Raw genomic sequence first — 18,360 nt, 5'->3', positions numbered from 1 at the left:
ATACCTATTTTGACCAGGCCTTGAATGTCTTAAAAACTAGCTTTTGATTGTTTTTGCTAAATAAATTAGAAATTCAGCCTCTGATCCATGTCTTTATATTCCCATTCTCTAACCTCATTATCTATGTGGGATTCTGAGTGGGCGGGGCTATGATAATGAGGCTATGTGCTGATTGGCTGCCTGAATGACGCGATACAACGCTATGAAAACATGGTGGAACTCCGGCCGGCAGAGTTAGTTGTGGGCGTGATTTCACGCATCGGAGGCCAACCGATGTAAATCTCTCCCGTCGTGACGTCACGACAGGAGCAGAATCTTATTGGCTCGTAGATCCACATCAGAGTGGATGGATCATCCGGGCGGCTGTACAGACACTGCAGAATTTAGTTGCTTTCCTCCTTCTCTGAGTTGGCAGGCTGAGGGGAGACCACTTTATATATGTTAAAGTAAGAAAAAACCTGTTTTTCATAATAGGTCCCCTTTAAATTTTATTTGAGAGGGACCATGTGCAATTAAAAACATAAATGTAAACATTTGATGCATTGCACCAGAGTTAGCCTTAGGCTAATTTGCGGTACACAGAAGTCACATTTTTAATTTTGAAAAATGTAACCATCCAACAACAATGGCTTATTGGTCCTGAGTTTTAGTGAAGCAGTTCAGTTCTGCTGCAGTGGAAAAAGAAAACTGAACATAAAGTCGAGGTTTAACATTTCAACAAGTCCAGTTATTTTGTATTGTTTTTTTCTTCCTGGTTTGGGTTCAGTTTATTTTTACACATTTTTTTACACACACAGAAAAACATTAACATTTCCATTGTTCTGTCTGGAATTTATATTATTATTTGAAAAGGTAACATTCCTTTCAGATATTTGATCAACAAATATTTCAAAAGCAAGTGTTATTTAACCTATTTAAATGTTGTTCAGTTTGATTTTCTAAAAAAGACGGGGAATGAATTGTCCAATCAGATTAAATTAAACCAACATACGAGTCACGATGCTGATCGCTGATTCGTTGCTGATAACTGAGTTTCTTCTACTAATCTAATTCAAACCAATTAAGAGATCCTCAGGTCACGTTTATCAAATGTTGGAGAGTTTATACTGGATTCTGTTTGACCGGCGTCCCTTACTTCCGGAAGTAAATAAAATAGAAAACATTTTGGAACCAAATAAATATTTAAACAATATTTTTTTTTTTTTTTTTTTTTTATACCTTGTCTGCACACATATTATTGATTGATACCATGACGGTAGAAACCAAAAGTGTATATATGTGCATTATTACTATATGTAATATATACATATATATACGCACACATATGCGTACACATACATAAATATACACATACAAACCCAGTGTTTTTTTTTTTTTTTTGGGGGGGGTGGGGGGGGGGGGGGTGACGACATCCACTGCCAATCCAGGAAGCAGGAACACACGGAGACACACGTCAAGCACTGGAAATCTGCAACAAAAAACCACAAACAAAGCACGAAACCGGCACGGAGCCATCCAAAACACGAACAGCAATCGACCTAAATCTTGGGATCTGATCGCAGTCTGAGCTAAGCTATCGCTACCGCTACCTAAACCCAAAAACTAGAGAGCCAGCATGCAGGTGAACAAGCCAGTGTGTATGTCTATGTGTGTGTGTGTGTATGTATATGATCATGCGTGTGTGTGTGTGTGTGTGTGTGTGTGTGTGTGTGTGTGTGTGTGTGTGTGTGTGTGTGTGTGTGTGTGTGTGTGTGTGTGTGTGTGTGTGTGTGTGTGTGTGTGCGCATGTGACTAAATGACTATGTGTGTGTGTGTGTGTGTGTGTGTGTGTGTGTGTGTGTGTGTGTGTGTGTAATAAACCAAACAAAGCTCCACCTGAAGTGTATCTATAGTGGGGGAGGGGGGGAGCGACCCCGCCACCCGCGAGACCAGAGGCCGACAAGGAAGAGCCCGGAACCCAGGCCACCGGCAACCCCACAGAGGGGAGAAGTAGGAGGGAGGCAACCCACCGCCTGCGAGCCCCCCCCCCCCACCCGGCGGCGGCCGAGGGGGCCCGCGGGCGGGGCCCCCACGGCGCGGAAAGAAGCAGCCAGGGATCCCGCGGCGGCGGACCGCGACCCAGGCAATCCCCGGCCACCCGGTCCGGGCCGGACACGCGGCCAGGAGGCCCTCACCCTTCAGGCCAACGACCCCCACCCGGCAGGGGGCCAGCCCGCCCGGAGAGACAGAGCCGCCCCGGCCGCCGACGCGGGCAGGCGCACCCGTCCCCCACGAAAGTGGCCCTCCAAGACCAGAGGGGCGCCCCGCCGTAGAGGCAGCGGGGGGGACCGGAGACGGGCCCGGAGAGAGGGAACCCCCCAACAAGGCGACACCCGCGCAGGCCCGACAACGGAGGGCCCCAGACCCAGGCATCCCATTCATTCATCCATTCACCTATCCGATACCTATACTAATAATAATATAATATACTATACATAATAATAATAATACTAATAATAATAATAATAATAATAATAACCATCTTTGTATAATATAATATTGATAAATTATTAAGTTTTTGATGTCCTGCCAATGGAGGCTCAAATCCTCCATGGCAGGACCCTTCCATACCGCATTCTCACCGACACAGACACACAATCACGCACCGTTTCCCCCTCCCCGGGGGGGTCCAGCACCGCCAGAAGGCACCCCAGGCTGCACGGCGGGCCCCGCCAGGCCCGGGTAACCCGACCCACCCGTCCGAGGCCCAGGCCGGTGAGGGAACGCGGGTGATGTGGGACCCCCTCCCGCCCCTTGTGTTGAGTGCATGTGATTAATGCCATAAAAACAGGGAGGAGGGAGGGCCAAGTATCGATTGACACCGACCCCCCCCCCCCTCCCGAACTACGTGTCCTTGTCAAGTGTATTTATAAAGTGTTGAATGTGCAGTGTCTAGTTTGCTGTTAAAACCGTGAGGCGGGGAGTGCCGGGCCACGCGGGACAGTGCCCCCCACGACCCGGACCCCCCGCCTTTCGCCTATGTACGTATGAATCGTGTATGGGGGGCAAGAGGGGGAGCGGAGGCCGAAGCCAGGAGGCAGGACCAGCAAAGCCGGCCCCGATAAGACACCCGCGTCCCCCCACCGGCCATCCAGTAGACGGGGGCCGGCCCCCCGAGCCGGGCAAGGGCCCCACCGTACCTCCACGGGCGCCCCCGGAGCCGCCGGAGCCCCCAGACGGAGGGGGAAACGGTCCAACATCCTCTCATTCATACTGACAACATAAGACATAGATACCTGGGAATGGCGCCACCCCCGCCGCCGCGCCCGCCCGTGCACCCCCCAGTCAGGGGAGGCCCGATCTCCGGACCCGGCCCCACCCCCCCCCCCGAGGCCACCCCGGCGGACACCCCAAGGGTCACGGAGTCCCCACATCCGCAGGGGCACTTGGCCCCCGCCCAGCGACGGAGGACCAAGGCAGCAATGCCCCCCCAGCGCAGACAGCCACCCCCCACCCAGGCAGGACCGGGCCCTCCGGGTGGGACCCCCACGTCCACGGCCCAGCCCCCCCCAGGAGGCCCGGAGACGCCCAAGCCACCGCCCCCCGCCCGAGCCCTCCCCAGCCACCCCCCCACCGCCATGAGGTACCCCCCCCACAGGCCCCCAAGGCCCCCACCGGCCAGGGACAGGACCCCGCGGCCCCACCCACCGCCCCCCAGGGGCCACCAGAGGCCCGCGCCCCAGACCCCCCAAGCCGACCCCCAACCCCAAGGGCTACGAGATCACCCCCCCCCCCGCCCCCACTAGGTAACGAGGCCAATAATCGGGGACCACAGAGAGTGCAATTCAGCCGAGTGTTGTTCAGTGGAGGCAGACATTATCTCACTACTAATATGATCTGATAAAAGGTTCCTAAAATGGTTGATACATAAACTGGATTTTTGTTTCCAATTTACTAGAATGGTTTTCTTTGCGATACATAAGGCAGTGAGAACCCGGTGTGTCCAATTAGGATCTATTTGAGTGTCTCCCAGGTGACCTAATATACATACCGTGGGGCACACTGGGATTCTGTAGTTGATCCATGTGGATAAATCCTCACAAATCTCCTTCCAGAACCTCTGTACCGGTGTACAGAACCATAAAGCATGCATATAATTATCTGGGGTGTTCTCTGTGCACTGTGAACAGATATTAGAGGTGACAAAGCCCATCTGGAACATCCTTTGTCCAGTATAATGTATTCTATGAAGAACTTTATACTGTATAAGTTGTAAGTTTGGGTTTTTAGTCATAGTAAACGTATTTAAGCATATTTGTGACCAAGAAAGCTGGTCGGTATTCAGAGAGAGATCCGCCTCCCACTTGGAGATCGGGAGAGAGACTGACTCGTCCAGTTTAGACACTAACCTGTAAAGTTTTGATAACAACTTTAAATTGCTTAGATTTAATAAATCTATTATCTTAGCGGGAAGTTGTAAGTCTAATTGTCTAATTTTGTATGTTTTATTTATTATGGCCTTGAGTTGTTGATACTCTAAAAATGTACTCCTGCTAACTCCGTATTGAACCATAAGTGTATTGAAAGGTACAAACTGTCCTCCTACAATTACGTGCTGTAAGTACCGTATTCCTTGATCTCTCCATTGAACGAAGTTAACCATCTTTTTATCATTTTTCACGATGTCTGGGTTGTTCCATATGGGTGTACGGTCACATGGAAAAAGTGAAATTTTAGCTACTTTAAGAAATTCCCACCAAGCTGATAAAGTTGTGCTAATATTAATGCTTTTGAAACATTGATGACGTTTGATACTTTGACTAATAAATGGTAACTCTGAGATTTCTAGTTCGTTGCAAAACACTTGCTCTGAGTCCAGCCATTGACTATCTAAAGGATGATCTTTTGACCATTTTACAATATACTGTAATTTATTGGCAAGGAAGTAATACTGAAAATTAGGTGGCTCTAAACCTCCATATTCTTTAGATTTCTGCAATGTCTTTAAACTAATGCGTGGAGTTTTATTTTTCCACAGAAATTTTGAAACACCTGAGTCCAGCGATTTAAACCAGGAAAGAGGGGGTTTGCATGGTATCATTGAGAAAAAATAATTTACTTTTGGTAAAACCATCATTTTAATGGTGGCTATTCTACCCATGAGTGAAATGGGGAGAGAGCTCCATCTAGCAAGATCATCTTCTATTTTCTTTAAAAGCTGAACATAATTTAATTTTATTAACTCTGACAGCCTAGGGGAGATGTTTATGCCTAAATATCTAATGTTCCCTGATTGTAATTGAGTATTGGATATATTCCTAAAATTGCAGTTAACACACAAAACGGTGGATTTAGACCAATTAATAGAATAATCAGACAGAGATGAAAATCCCTCTATAAGTGCGATTGTCTGTGATAGTGAAGATCGTGAGTTCTGGAGGAAGAGGAGTACGTCATCCGCATAAAGACTTATTTTGTGCTCTACTATTTTGCATTGTATACCTTTAATATTTTGATTTTGTCTAATAGCTGCTGCTAAAGGTTCGATAAATATTGCAAATAATGAGGGAGATAGAGGGCAACCCTGTCTAGTGCCTCTTTGCAAGGTAAAACTTGTAGAGATTTGATCATTTGTCCTTACACGTGCCTTGGGAGAGCTGTATAATATTTTTACCCAGTCAATGAAAGATTCACCAAATCCAAATTTATGTAAGGTTGCCAATAGAAACTTCCAATTTACCTTATCGAATGCTTTTTCCGCGTCTAAGGATATAATAGTAGTTTCCTGTTTATTGATACTGGAATAATCTATAATATTTAATAATCTGCGAATATTAGTAGAGGAATGTCTACCTTTAATGAAGCCTGTTTGATCTGGATGTATAATAGAAGGGGTGACTCTTTTCAGACGTTCAGTAAGGGCCTTGCTAATTATTTTAAGGTCTACATTTATTAATGAAATTGGGCGGTAGCTCGATGGGAGCAAGGGATCTTTATCCGGTTTTAATAAAAGACTAATATTAGCAGAGTTCATATTTAAGAGTAAGCTTTTATTTTCCCTAATATTTAGAATCATTTTATAAAATGTTGGTGCTAATATGCTCCAGAATTCCTTATAAAATTCAGCTGGGAAACCGTCTGGGCCCGGAGCTTTATTATTGGGCATATGTTGAAGAGCTTCATGGAGTTCTCCTATTGAGAGTGGTGAATCTAAATTCGTAACCTGTTCCTGATGTAACTTTGGCAGGTTAATTTCTCCAAGAAACTCATTAATGGATTGAAACAATATTATATTATATTATAACAATATTAAACAATATTTAATTACTATTGACAGTCACCCACAGACTCAAATAACACCTTTTTAATAATTATATGCATCTTACAGCATGTATTTTATTTTTATTTTTCATCTATTTTGATTTGATGGGGGGCCTCTACTGACCAACTGCCACTGGTCCTAACATTTAATCCACACTTCACTTTTCCTGTTTTAATTCTACACCCATAATCTTTAATTGAACATCATAACCGAGACCAGTAGCGCAGGTTTCTTTGGATAAAATAGTGAAGTCTAAACCATTTGAAATGTCCTAATTCTGAGTTTTCACTGCTGATGTCTTTCCTCTGTGGCGTTGTGTTAGCATTCCCCTGATTGACCAGCCTGTAAACACGGAGACATGGAAGCTTGAAAGAGTTTAATCTTTCAGCCCGACTGATCAGAATGATCAACGAATGATCCCGATCCACATCTTTCAGTTTAAATCAGTGTTTTTGTTTTTAGGTTCATGTAAAATCCCATAATTAATAATGAAACAAACAAACACACTCCTGAGTCTGTCAAAATTCAGTTAGACTGTTTTACTGAATCGTGTTGATGCTCTGAGTCCTCCTGGCCACCAGGGGGCAGCGTGTTTCTCAAGTGTCAAAGTGCAGCTCCGGTGGGAGGAACTGGTGTTTCAGGGTAACTGGACCCCAACAGCGCTCTCAGGTATGTGTACGCCCCCTTGTGGCCAGGGATGGTATTAAATACGGTGGTTCTAGACCAGGGGTCGGCAACCCGCGGCTCTAGAGCCGCATGTGGCTCTTTAGCGCCGCCCTAGTGGTTCCCTATTTTCTTTTTTTTCTTTTTTCCTTTTTTTCTTTTTTCTTCCTTTACTCGACATTTCCACTTTCTTCTCAACATTTCCACTTTTTTCTCGACATTTCCACTTTTTTTCAACATTTCCACTTTTTTCTCGAGATTGTACTTCAACATTAATTTTGACATTTCGACTTTTTTCTGGACATTTCAACTTTTTTCTGGACATTTCCACTTTTTTCTCAAAATTTCCACTTTTTTCTCGAGATTGTACTTCAAAATTAATTTCGACATTGACTTTTTTCTCGACATTTTGACTTTTTTCTCAACATTTCTCCTTTCGCCATTTGCCTTCATTCTAAGGCTTATACAAGACTTTTCATTTTTTGCGGCTCCAGACATATTTGTTTTTTATGTTTTTGGTCCAATATGGCTCTTTGAACATTTTGGGTTGCCGACCTCTTCTAGACACCACCCACTGATGACGTCAGCAGGTGTTAACAACAACAAAAAAGTGCTTTTGAGTGTTGTAAAGTAAATAATTTGGGGTCTTTATTGGTTTTAGTTGTCAGAAATTAAATAGATGAGGAAACTAATTGGACATGTGAAGATATTTTTGTTTCTCCGTTTCAGAGATGACACGAAATGAAACGGGTTTGGTTGTTTTATAAACTATGGGACTTTATTTTTGTAACTCTTATAGACCGTATAAGAGAAACTGGACAAAACCTTAGTGACGTCATCCAGAGGTTTAATGACGGAGCCTGGAGGCCACGCCCAGCTGTTAACAGAAGCTCGCTACTTTAGCCTGGCTTAACTCACGTTAACCTGTGTCGCTAACTGGGGTTCCTTTCCACTTATTCTGATTTACGGTAACTTACTCTTCTGTCCCAGTTTCTGTTGTCGTTACTGAAACATTTGAAGTGAGCAGAGGTCCGGCAGAGCAGCGGCGGTACCCTCGCCGAGCTAACGCCTGTAAAGGTTCGGGCAGAAGCAGCCGGTCTGGGCGTGGGTGGGGCCTCAGCCAGAAGAGCCCCTCGCTCAACTGTGAAAAGATTTACAGCAATATCTTTTATTTTTTCTAATGTTACAAAACATTTCGGCATATTTTGATGTCTTAAGGACTGATTTTGATTTTGAAAATTGAATATTTTGATTGTAACTGGAGTAGGGATGCCCCGATACCAGTATCGGTATCAGGGCCGAGACTGCTCTCATATACTCGTACTTGTACAAAAATTCTCCGATACCACTTCATTGTTGTTGTAGTTACTAGTTAGTGACTCCAGGGGGAGATGTGGAGCCGCCCCGTGGCTCCCCGGGTGAGTCTGCAGCCTGGCTGAGCAGCAGCCGCAGAGGCGCCGCCGCTCAGCCACCTGTTCCGGTTAGCCGCTAGTCGGCTAAGCTTAGCGTGGTGATGAGATGAGAGTGATACCAGTGAGTGAGACTGGCAGCGCCGTTTCAGTCAAGATAGCGACTATTAATGCAAGTCGAATGTCAGCAGTGTGGACATATTAAGGGACAACGACATGAAGCAAGACAGACTGCAAGCTACGTGCTGCTAAGGTGTCAAGAGGAGGAAAGGAGAATACGTCGTTTAATACCAGCAACTTGATAAAACATCTCAAGACGCATCATAAATCTGAGTATACAGAGTTGCTAATGCTACTGCAAGATCACAACAGCCAACATTAGCTCAGGTTCTGCAAAAGCGACAGACGACGGCAAGAGACAACCCACGTGTTGGGACTCAGCGGGCTGTCGGCGCGGCGCGAGGCCAGGGGGGCTGCGCGCTCCCAGCGCCACCGGGCGGCCACCGCGGAGGAAAGCCCAGCCAGCTGAGTTTGGTTTAAAATAGTTATTCTACTAATTTTATTTGTTTTTATTGAATTTATCTGTTGCAATAAAACCTGTCCTCCAATTCCTTGCATTTTTCATTGCATTTTTAGCCTAGTTATTTTTGTGGTAGAAGTATCGTATCAGTACTCTGTATCGGCGAGTACACAAATTAAAATACTGTGAAAAAAATGGTATCAGGGCATCCCTAAACTGCAGCCTGAAGTCATCTGACCCGGTCAGTTTGTGGGAAACTTGACAAAGCGCGTCTAATAAAAGGTTTGAGAGGCTGGCTAAATGTTCAAGCCGAGGTCACTGAGGTGGCTCATTACCAGGGACCAGAGGGGATCTGGTTTAGGAACCACTTTTTGCAGATGATGTTGTCCTGTTGGCTGCATCGGACCGGGACCTTAGGCGTGTTCTGGGGCAGTTTGGGATGAGAATCCGCACCTCCAAATCCGAGGCCATGATTCTCCACTGGGAAAGGGTGGCGTGCCTTCTCCGGGTGGGTGGAGAAGTCCTGCCTCAGGTGGAGGAGTTCAAGTATCTCGGGGTCTTGTTCACGAGTGAGGGAACGATGGAGCGGGAGATTGACAGACGGATCAATGCAGCGTCGTCGGTGTACTGGACCTTCGTGGTGAAGAAGGAGTCCAAAGGCGAAGCTTTAGATTTACCACTCGATCTACGCTCCCATGGATGGATGGATGGAAGGATGGATGGGTGGAGGCCTACGTTAGGATCTGAAGGGACCAACAGTCTGGACAGGCTCGGTTCCTGCTCCTGCTGCAGAGGACCTCAGCTCTGCTGGATGTTTTTAATTAGATCCTCAGATCAGAAACATCTGGGACAAAGTGGGAAGAGTGAAGCAGGAAAGTGCAGAGATTCTGACTTTTACGTCTTTGCAAACAGCAGAACTGAAGAAATTTTATACGAGCGAGAAGGAGAAAGATAAAAAAGGAAGTAAAAGGGACCCCGGCTGGTGATTTAATGATGATTTAGTGCAACACTACTTTCCGAGGAGTTTTTAAGGAGCAGCGATGGAGAGATAAGCGACGTGTATAAAACGAATGTTGGAAGGAATCAGCATGTTTCTATCTTTACCGAGCCTGACGGGCAGGCATTGAAACATTCAAGGCCGTCGGCCTAAGCTTTTTCCTTTTTTCTTTTTCCTTCCTTGTTCCTTTTTCCTCCCTTCCTTCCTTCACTGTTTGGCTTAAGGTTTTTCTCCCACTAGGGGAGTTTTTACCTGCCATTGTTTATGTAATAATTGCTCGGGGGTTTATGTTCTGGGTCTCTGGAAAGATCCTAGAGACAACTTCTGTTGTAATAGACGCTATATAAATAAAATTGAATTGAATTGAGCTGGATTCCCGTGATCCCCCCCCTGACGGGACTGCATCACAGACTGAATCACAAACTGTCATTCGTCAATAGCTGATATAACCCAGAGGAGAAGAGGTTACCGTGGAAACCAAATGATACAGAGCTACATTCACAAATGCAGTTTAAAGTCAATAACATCAACCTCCGCTAGCGGTGGGGTCAGAGGTCGGGGTCAGGGGTCAGGGATGGTCCACCAGAACCTGTATGATTTATTATTATAGGAGTCCTGGTTGAGAGTTGGGGTTCAGCTTTTACTGTCCCAATTGGTGGAAACAATAATGTATAATAATAATAATAATAATAATAATAATTAAAGCTGCAAGCAGCGATGAACGGGTCCTCGCACCCTTGTGCACGTTCAGGCTGCAGTCGAAGCGCTTGTATGACTTGCATGTAGATTCTTCAGGCCTGGACATTTAGCAGATGACACCACCCACAACTCTCTATGTCAAACCATTCAAATTATGGCAGAAAGTAGGAACTATCAAATATGGACCAATCAGATGAAGGGGGGGGGGCTTTTTGGCGTCTATCGTCGCCACGGTAACGCTTTTGACTGAGAAAAGTAATGCGCATCGTTGCAGTAAAGAGATGTATAACACACCTGGGTGCACGTTACGGTTCGGGTGAAGAAGCGGCCGAAGAAATGGCATAAATTGCGCCAAAATTACACGATTCATTCAAAATGGCCGACTTCCTGTTGGGTTTCGGCCATGGCACCAAGAGACTTTTCTTTAAGTTGTGACATGATACGATTCTCTCATTGTCTAAGCCATTTAAATTGATTGATTTCGGGGCTTCCGGCTTAGCTGTACATGGGGTGAGACGTGCTTAGCGGAGCTCCTGCAGAGTTAATTTTAATTCATCATTTATTGGCACTTTTTGCATCACTCCCACAGCTTTGGTTTTAACCAACTTATTTTTAACGCGGTTACTTCGACTACTTACCACGGAAATGCCTCCAAAGTCCATTAAAGCGGGGAATAACCCTCCAGCTAACCCGCGGCCTGCTGCTCATGCTGTCTCCTCGCCTCGCGGTGATTCTCCTCCTCCGGAGAGCACCTGCGCCACGCCGGCTCCCGCCGCGGAGTTCAGCCGGCTCAAAACTGAACTGCTCTCCGCTCTTCGCAATGATGTTGCGGCTATATTTAAGACAGAGCTTCAGGCAGCACCCAGTGAGAATTTAACGTCCATTAAGTCCGAGCTGCTTTCCCTTAAAGCGGATCTTTCTGGCAGTATTTCCTCCATGAAGGCGGACGTTGCGGGTCTCACGGCCACGGTTGCTGGGATGGAACAGTCTCTCTCAAGCTGCTCAGACGACATTGTTACTCTCCAGAAAAAAGTTGATCACTTGTCGAAAGAATGTGTGAGGCTGGAGGACAGATGCGAGGATTTGGAGTCGAGGTCTCGTCGGCAGAACATACGGATTATTGGTGTCCCGGAGGAGGATCCTGACTCTTCATCTGCAGCCGGTATTTCCAGGCTCTTGGCGGAAGCCTTCTCCCTCGACGCGGAGCCGTGGTTGACAGAGCCCACCGCACTCTCATGCCAAAGCCCAAGCCCGGGGACCGGCCCCGCGCTATTGTGGCCAAGCTTCATTATTACACCGACTGCGCTGACATCCTGAGAAAGGCGAGAGAGCGGCAGCGGATAAAAGTCTGGGATATGATCATCTCCGTCTTCCCGGACCACACCGCCAAGACAGCGCGTGCGCGCGCTGCCTTTAATGACGTGCGCCGTCAGCTGCGGGAGATTGAAGGAGTCCGGTATGGATTGCTGTACCCCGCCCGGCTGCGTGTAACCCATAACGGCCAGCAACGGGACTTCACGTCGCCAGATGAAGCCCTGGCATTCATCAATAAAAAAAGTGACTACCAGCTAGTTTTCTGGACGATTTATCCAGCTTGCTGTCCATGCGGGACTCTGGCCCTGGGTGAGTGAGTGAGTCAATTCAGAAAATGGGACTTTATGTCGTAATTTTTATTTTTTATTTTTTATTTTTTTTCTAACTATCAATGGGAACAGCACCGTTTAAAATTGAAGGCCTAATCATTTCTCTGGTATGATGCCTTGATTAGAAATATGCACACATCCCTGTCTATTGCTTAAATTGTGTGCATGTGTGTGCGTGTCTGTGTGGGTGTGCGAGTGCATATATGTATATATCATTGTTCTACAAGCCAAAGATCTCCTTAATTTAATTATCGTTTGTTGTTACCCTGACAAGACAGCGATCGTCAGAATGGCTCAGATTGTTGGTTTTATATGCCTCATATTTTATTTTAATTTTTTTTTAAGGTTTTAACTCTGCAGGAGCTAATTTTGTTTTTGTTTTCGTATTTAGCTTTATAGTCGAAAGCATCTCTTTTCGAGAATGGCTTCCTTTGAAGCCTGCATGGCTGTTTCCATCGTTTGGGGATGGGATCATCTAATGTACGTTGGGTGGGTGGGCGGGGGTTATGGGTTGTTGGCTTTTTGTCTCTGTAGGTATGTATATACTCCTGAGTTTTGTTTGTTTTGGTTTTCCCTTTTACCTCTTTTTCTTATATCTCCTCTTGTGGTGGGTGAGTCTGTCTTATTTTCTCTCAAAGAATGCCTATATGAACGATCATAATCTGCGCAAGCCTGATACTGGATCAAACATTACATTCACTAGCTGGAATGTTAAAGGTGTGAATAATCCAATTAAGCGATCAAAGATTTTTTCACATTTGAAACGCTTGGACACTGACATAGCTTTCCTTCAGGAAACTCATTTGCGAAATAAAGATCATTTCAGACTCAAACGAGCTTGGGTGGGTGATATTTTTCATTCAAATTTTGATTCTAGGTCTAGAGGAGTAGCAATTTTGATCAACAAAAGAGTCAATTTCTCCGTCTCCAGGACAATATCCGATAGGAATGGTAGATATCTTATTGTTGCGGGCACTCTATACTGTAACCCTGTATTGTTGGTGAATATTAATTTTGATGACCCCAATTTTACGGATAGGCTGTTTGGCAACCTCCCTTTCTTAAATACGCATATTAAAATACTGGGCGGTGATCTGAATTATGTTATTAATCCTTCTTTGGACCGTTTGAATCCTCGTACTTTGACTCAATCCTCTATGTCAAAATCTATTACCGATTTTACAGTCAAGAACGGGCTTGTTGATCCGTGGAGGTTCTCACATCCTGGAGATAAGGAATTCTCTTTTTTTTCACAAGTACACCAGTCATATTCACGTATTGACTATTTTTTTGTTGATGGCTCTCTTCTCCCCAAAGTTACTTCTGTCGTATACCACCCAATTGTTATTTCAGATCACGCCCCTCTAACTTTGAATATAACATGGTCTGAGCGCCCCCGTTTTTCTTCGCCCTGGAGGTTTAATCCATTGCTTTTATCCGACGATGCATTTAATGTTTCTATATCTGCTTCAATAGATGATTGCATTGCATTAAACAAAACAGATTCTACCAGTTTTTCGCTAGTATGGGAATCACTCAAAGCATATTTGCGAGGACTCTTATTCAGCATACGCCAGTAAAATCCGCAGGGCTAAATTACAGGAGCTCACATCTAAAATTCAGGACATAGACAGACTAAACTCAGTTAACCCAAGTCCGAATTTACTGAAACAACGGCTTGATTTGCAGTCAAAATTCGATCTTATAGCGACAGCCGATTCTGAACAGCTCCTATTACGCGCTCATGCCAACTATTATGAACACGGCGATAAACCAAGCAGGTTATTGGCTCACCAATTAAAAAGGCAAGCAACGTCGAGACTGATTCCCAGCATTAGAGATTCTACTGGCACACTTGCCACCGATCCAATCGCTATCAACACAATTTTTAAGTCATACTACTCCTCTCTCTATGAATCAGAATCTCCACTTGACACAGCAGAAATGACCTCCTTTCTTGATAATATCACTGTCCCTACTATTAATTTGGATGTGACTAATGGCCTCGATGCTCCTTTCAGCTTGCAAGAAATTGCTGCCGCCATTGAAGCTATGCAAAGCAACAAGGCCCCTGGTTTAAAAATTCAAAGACAAATTAGCCCCCCTTCTACTCTCAATGTACAATGAGTCCCTTGATCATGGCTCATTGCCTCCCTCTTTAATGCAGGCGTCCATTGCCGTCCTTTTGAAGAAGGACAAGGACCCTGAATCACGCACTTCTTACAGGCCCTTGTCTTTACTGAATGTGGATGTCAAAATTTTAGCCAAAGCACTAGCAATTCGTCTTGATAAGATCCTTCCTAGCATCATATCTGAGGAGCAGAATGGTTTCATCAAGGGACGCCAGCTCTTTTATAATGTTCGTACACTTTTTAATGTGATTCTCTCTAAAGATTCTTCTCCACTCCCTGAAGTTGTTATCGCGATTGATGCTGAAAAAGCGTTTGATCGTGTCGAATTTAACTATCTTTTTGCAACACTTCATAAATTCGGATTTGGACACAGGTTTATATCTTGGATTAGACTTATTTACACTTCCCCTCAGGCCAGCATTCACACCAATGACAACTACTCCACTTATTTTACATTATCACGTGGCACGAGACAGGGCTGCCCTCTCTCCCCTTTGCTATTCGCTCTATCCGTCGAACCACTTTCAATTGCTTTAAGAACTCTTCCTCTATTTCGCAGAGTCTCTAGGTCCAATGTGGAACTCAAATTGTCACTTTATGCAGACGACCTCCTTTTATATGTATCTGACCCTTTAACCAGCATTGCACCAATATTATCTCTGTTGAAGAATTATGGATCCTTCTCCGGCTATAAGGTCAACCTTCACAAGTGTGAATGCTTCCCCATAAACTCCTCTGCTTTACAACTCAAACAATCTGATATCCCCTTTAAACTCAGCCCGTCAGGCTTTAGATACTTAGGGATTAATGTGACCCGCACTCTGCCCTCTCTTTTCACCGCTAATTTTTCCTCACTGGTAACTCGAGTGAAGGTGGACTTACAGAGGTGGAACTCCCTACCATTGTCGCTGATAGGAAGAATTAACACAGTGAAAATGACTGTATTGCCTAAATTTCTTTTTTTGTTCCAATGCACTCCTTTATTTCTACCAAAATCTTTTTTTAAATCACTTGACCAAATTGTTTCCAACTTTTTATGGGCCGGTAAGACACCCAGAGTGAGGTATTCGCTTCTCCAAAAATTTAAATTTAATGGGGGTCTAGCACTACCAAACTTTTTGCTTTACTATTGGTCAGCGCATATTCACAAACTAATTTATTGGCTTCAGTCTCCTGAGTTATTATGGTGCAGATTGGAGGCTCAGTCACTCTCTTCATCCTCTGTAACGGCCCTACTCTCCTCCTCTTTACCATTGAATCCCTCTAAGTTTACAAATAGCCCTGTGGTGCTTTCCTCCCTTAAGATTTGGTCACAGTTTAGGCGCCACTTTAAATTTGCTTCTCCATCCATCTATACACCTGTTACTAAGAATCATCTGTTCCCTCCATCACTAATATACACCACTTTTATGATTTGGTACAACCGGGGCATTAAGCACTTCAGGGATCTATATAAGGATGGTATCTTTTCCACATTTTCAGATCTGAGGTCAAAGTTCAATTTGCCTGCCTCCCATTTGTTTTGCTACTTCCAGCTTCGACACTGCGCCTCTGCTCTGTTTCCATGCTTCCCTTCCCTTCCTGCGAACCAACCGTGGGATGATCTTCTAACTATGAAACTCAGTCAAAAGTCTCTGATATCTAAGATATATGAACTGTGTATGACATTTGATGATCATTCTGTAGATAAAGCTCGGGAAGGTTGGGGACGGAAGTTGGGCCTTGACTTCACAGGGGAGCTGTGGGACAAAGCTATCCGTAGCATACGATCTAGCACGCCTTGCGCTAGACTTGAACTTATTCAATTCAAGGTGCTGCATAGAGCCCACCTATCAAAATCCCGATTATATACATATATAATATATCCGAATGTTGCAGACCTATGCAAGAGATGCCAGGGCTCTCCCTGCAATTTAAGTCATATGTTTTTCTCCTGTCCTAGGTTACAGAAATTTTGGAGTGATTATTCTGTGATCATGTCTAAAGTTCTGGGTAAAAAAGTTGTTATGGCCCCTCTCTTAGCAATATTCGGACTCTCTGTTGACTCCTCACATATCAGCACCACACAGTCAGAAGTATTGGCTTTCACATCCCTTTTAGCAAGACGTTGTATCTTACTTTCATGGAAATCCCCCAAGTCTCCGTCTATTTCTCTTTGGCTTAGTGATGTTATGTTTTTTCTCAAATTGGAAAAGGTGAGATACTCCGTAAAAGGCAACTCAGCTAAATTCGTTCATAAATGGCAATCTTTCATAGATCACTTTATCGCGTTGAAGACTCTACCCACCGACTGACCCCCCCTCCCTTAATTTTCTTTTCATTTCCTCTATTTGTTTTTTATTATTATCATTTATGTTGCATTTTAGGTTTTATTTATTTTCAGTTAATGGGATATCAGTGATGGGCATTTGCATTTACTACTGCATTTGTTTTTTGTATGCACTTTTGCTCATTCATTACTTTCCTCCTTTGATCATTTCTTGCTCATCTGTTTATTTATTATTTAATGCTACAGAGACTCTGTTCCTTAGTTAGGTTTTGTGTGTTTATAAAAAAAAAAAAAAAAAAAAAGGAGACAATGTATAATGTATAATGCGTATCTTTGATTACATGTTTCCATGTTTTCATTGTATGTTGTTTCTTCTAAAAAGATCAATAAAAAAAAAAAAAAAAGTTGTCCCATGATACAGGTGTGTACCAATTTTCGTGCATGTACGTCAAACCGTATTGTGGGGCTTGAGGCACAAAGTTTTCTAGGGGGCGCTGTTGAGCCATTTTGCCACGCCCATTAATGCAAACCATTAAATATCACATTTTTAGCCAGGCCTGGCTTGCGTGCAAAATTTGGGGATTTTGGGGGCACGTTTAGGGGGGCAAAAAGGCCCTCATTACGTCGGCAGAAAAACAAGAAGAAAAAATAAATCCTACAGATAAAATAGGTCCTTCCCACTGTAAGTGCTCGGGCCCTAATAATAATAATAATACATTTTATTCATAGGCGCCTTTCATGACACTCAAGGTCGCCATACGAAAGGACAATAAAAACAATCAATAAAAACATGGCAATCAATCAAAAACATAACAAAGTACAATACATAAAACAACAGTAAAGTGCAATAGTGAGGTCATTCCGGTCCCAAGATTATTGTGAGTCTGCAGGTCTGAAGAGGTGAGTTTTAAGGTGGGATTTGAAGTTGGACAGGTAGAGCTGGGTGTCATCCGCATAGCAATGAAAATTAATGTTATATTTACGGAAAATACTGCCCAGGGGGAGGAGGTAGATGATGAAAAGGAGGGGTCCAAGCACTGATCCTTGGGGTACACCAGAGGAGAGGGGGATGGGCTATGATGTAAATGTTTTCAGGTGAACCTGCCGAGAGATATGATTTAAACCGTCCAGGGGTGCGTCGGATACTCCAACGGCGGATAATCTGTCAATGAGGACGGTGTCTCATGTGATTGTTGTTTATCTGAGATTTTTCCTTTTTAAATACCTTGTGCAATAGAAAAACACAGTGGGTTTTATTGTTAAGTATATATGGCATATCTTGAGGTCACACTGTTTGCAAAGCAACAAAAGTATATCAATATAAGTATATGTTTTCCTCGTGGTTTAAGGTTTTACTAGGTCTTTTCAGTGAAACACTCCAGGACTTGTGTCGGGTTGTTTTGAGAGAACGACGCCGCAGCTGTCGGTATCGTTTTAATCCGCCGCTCATCCAGCAACACATGTGCTTCAAATTAATCTGATCCCCGTGACACTAAAGCTGCAGGCGGCTCCCCATCCTAGAAAGTCCCATCTGCCTAATTCAGAATTCTGGATGATGGCTGGATGGAGGAGGGATGGAGGAGGGATGGAGCAGGGATGGAGCAGGGATGGAGCAGGGATGGAGCAGGGATGGAGCAGGGATGGAGGAGGGAGGGATGGATCCCAGGGTTCGTACCTGCCAGACGCCGGAGATGCTGCCTGTCGTAAGTGCAGTAATCTGAGGAGCA

Source organism: Cololabis saira, chromosome 16, assembly GCF_033807715.1.
Source record: "Cololabis saira isolate AMF1-May2022 chromosome 16, fColSai1.1, whole genome shotgun sequence".
In the NCBI taxonomy this organism is placed as follows: Eukaryota; Metazoa; Chordata; class Actinopteri; order Beloniformes; family Belonidae; genus Cololabis; species Cololabis saira.
Note: the sequence above shows the minus strand (reverse complement) of the source record.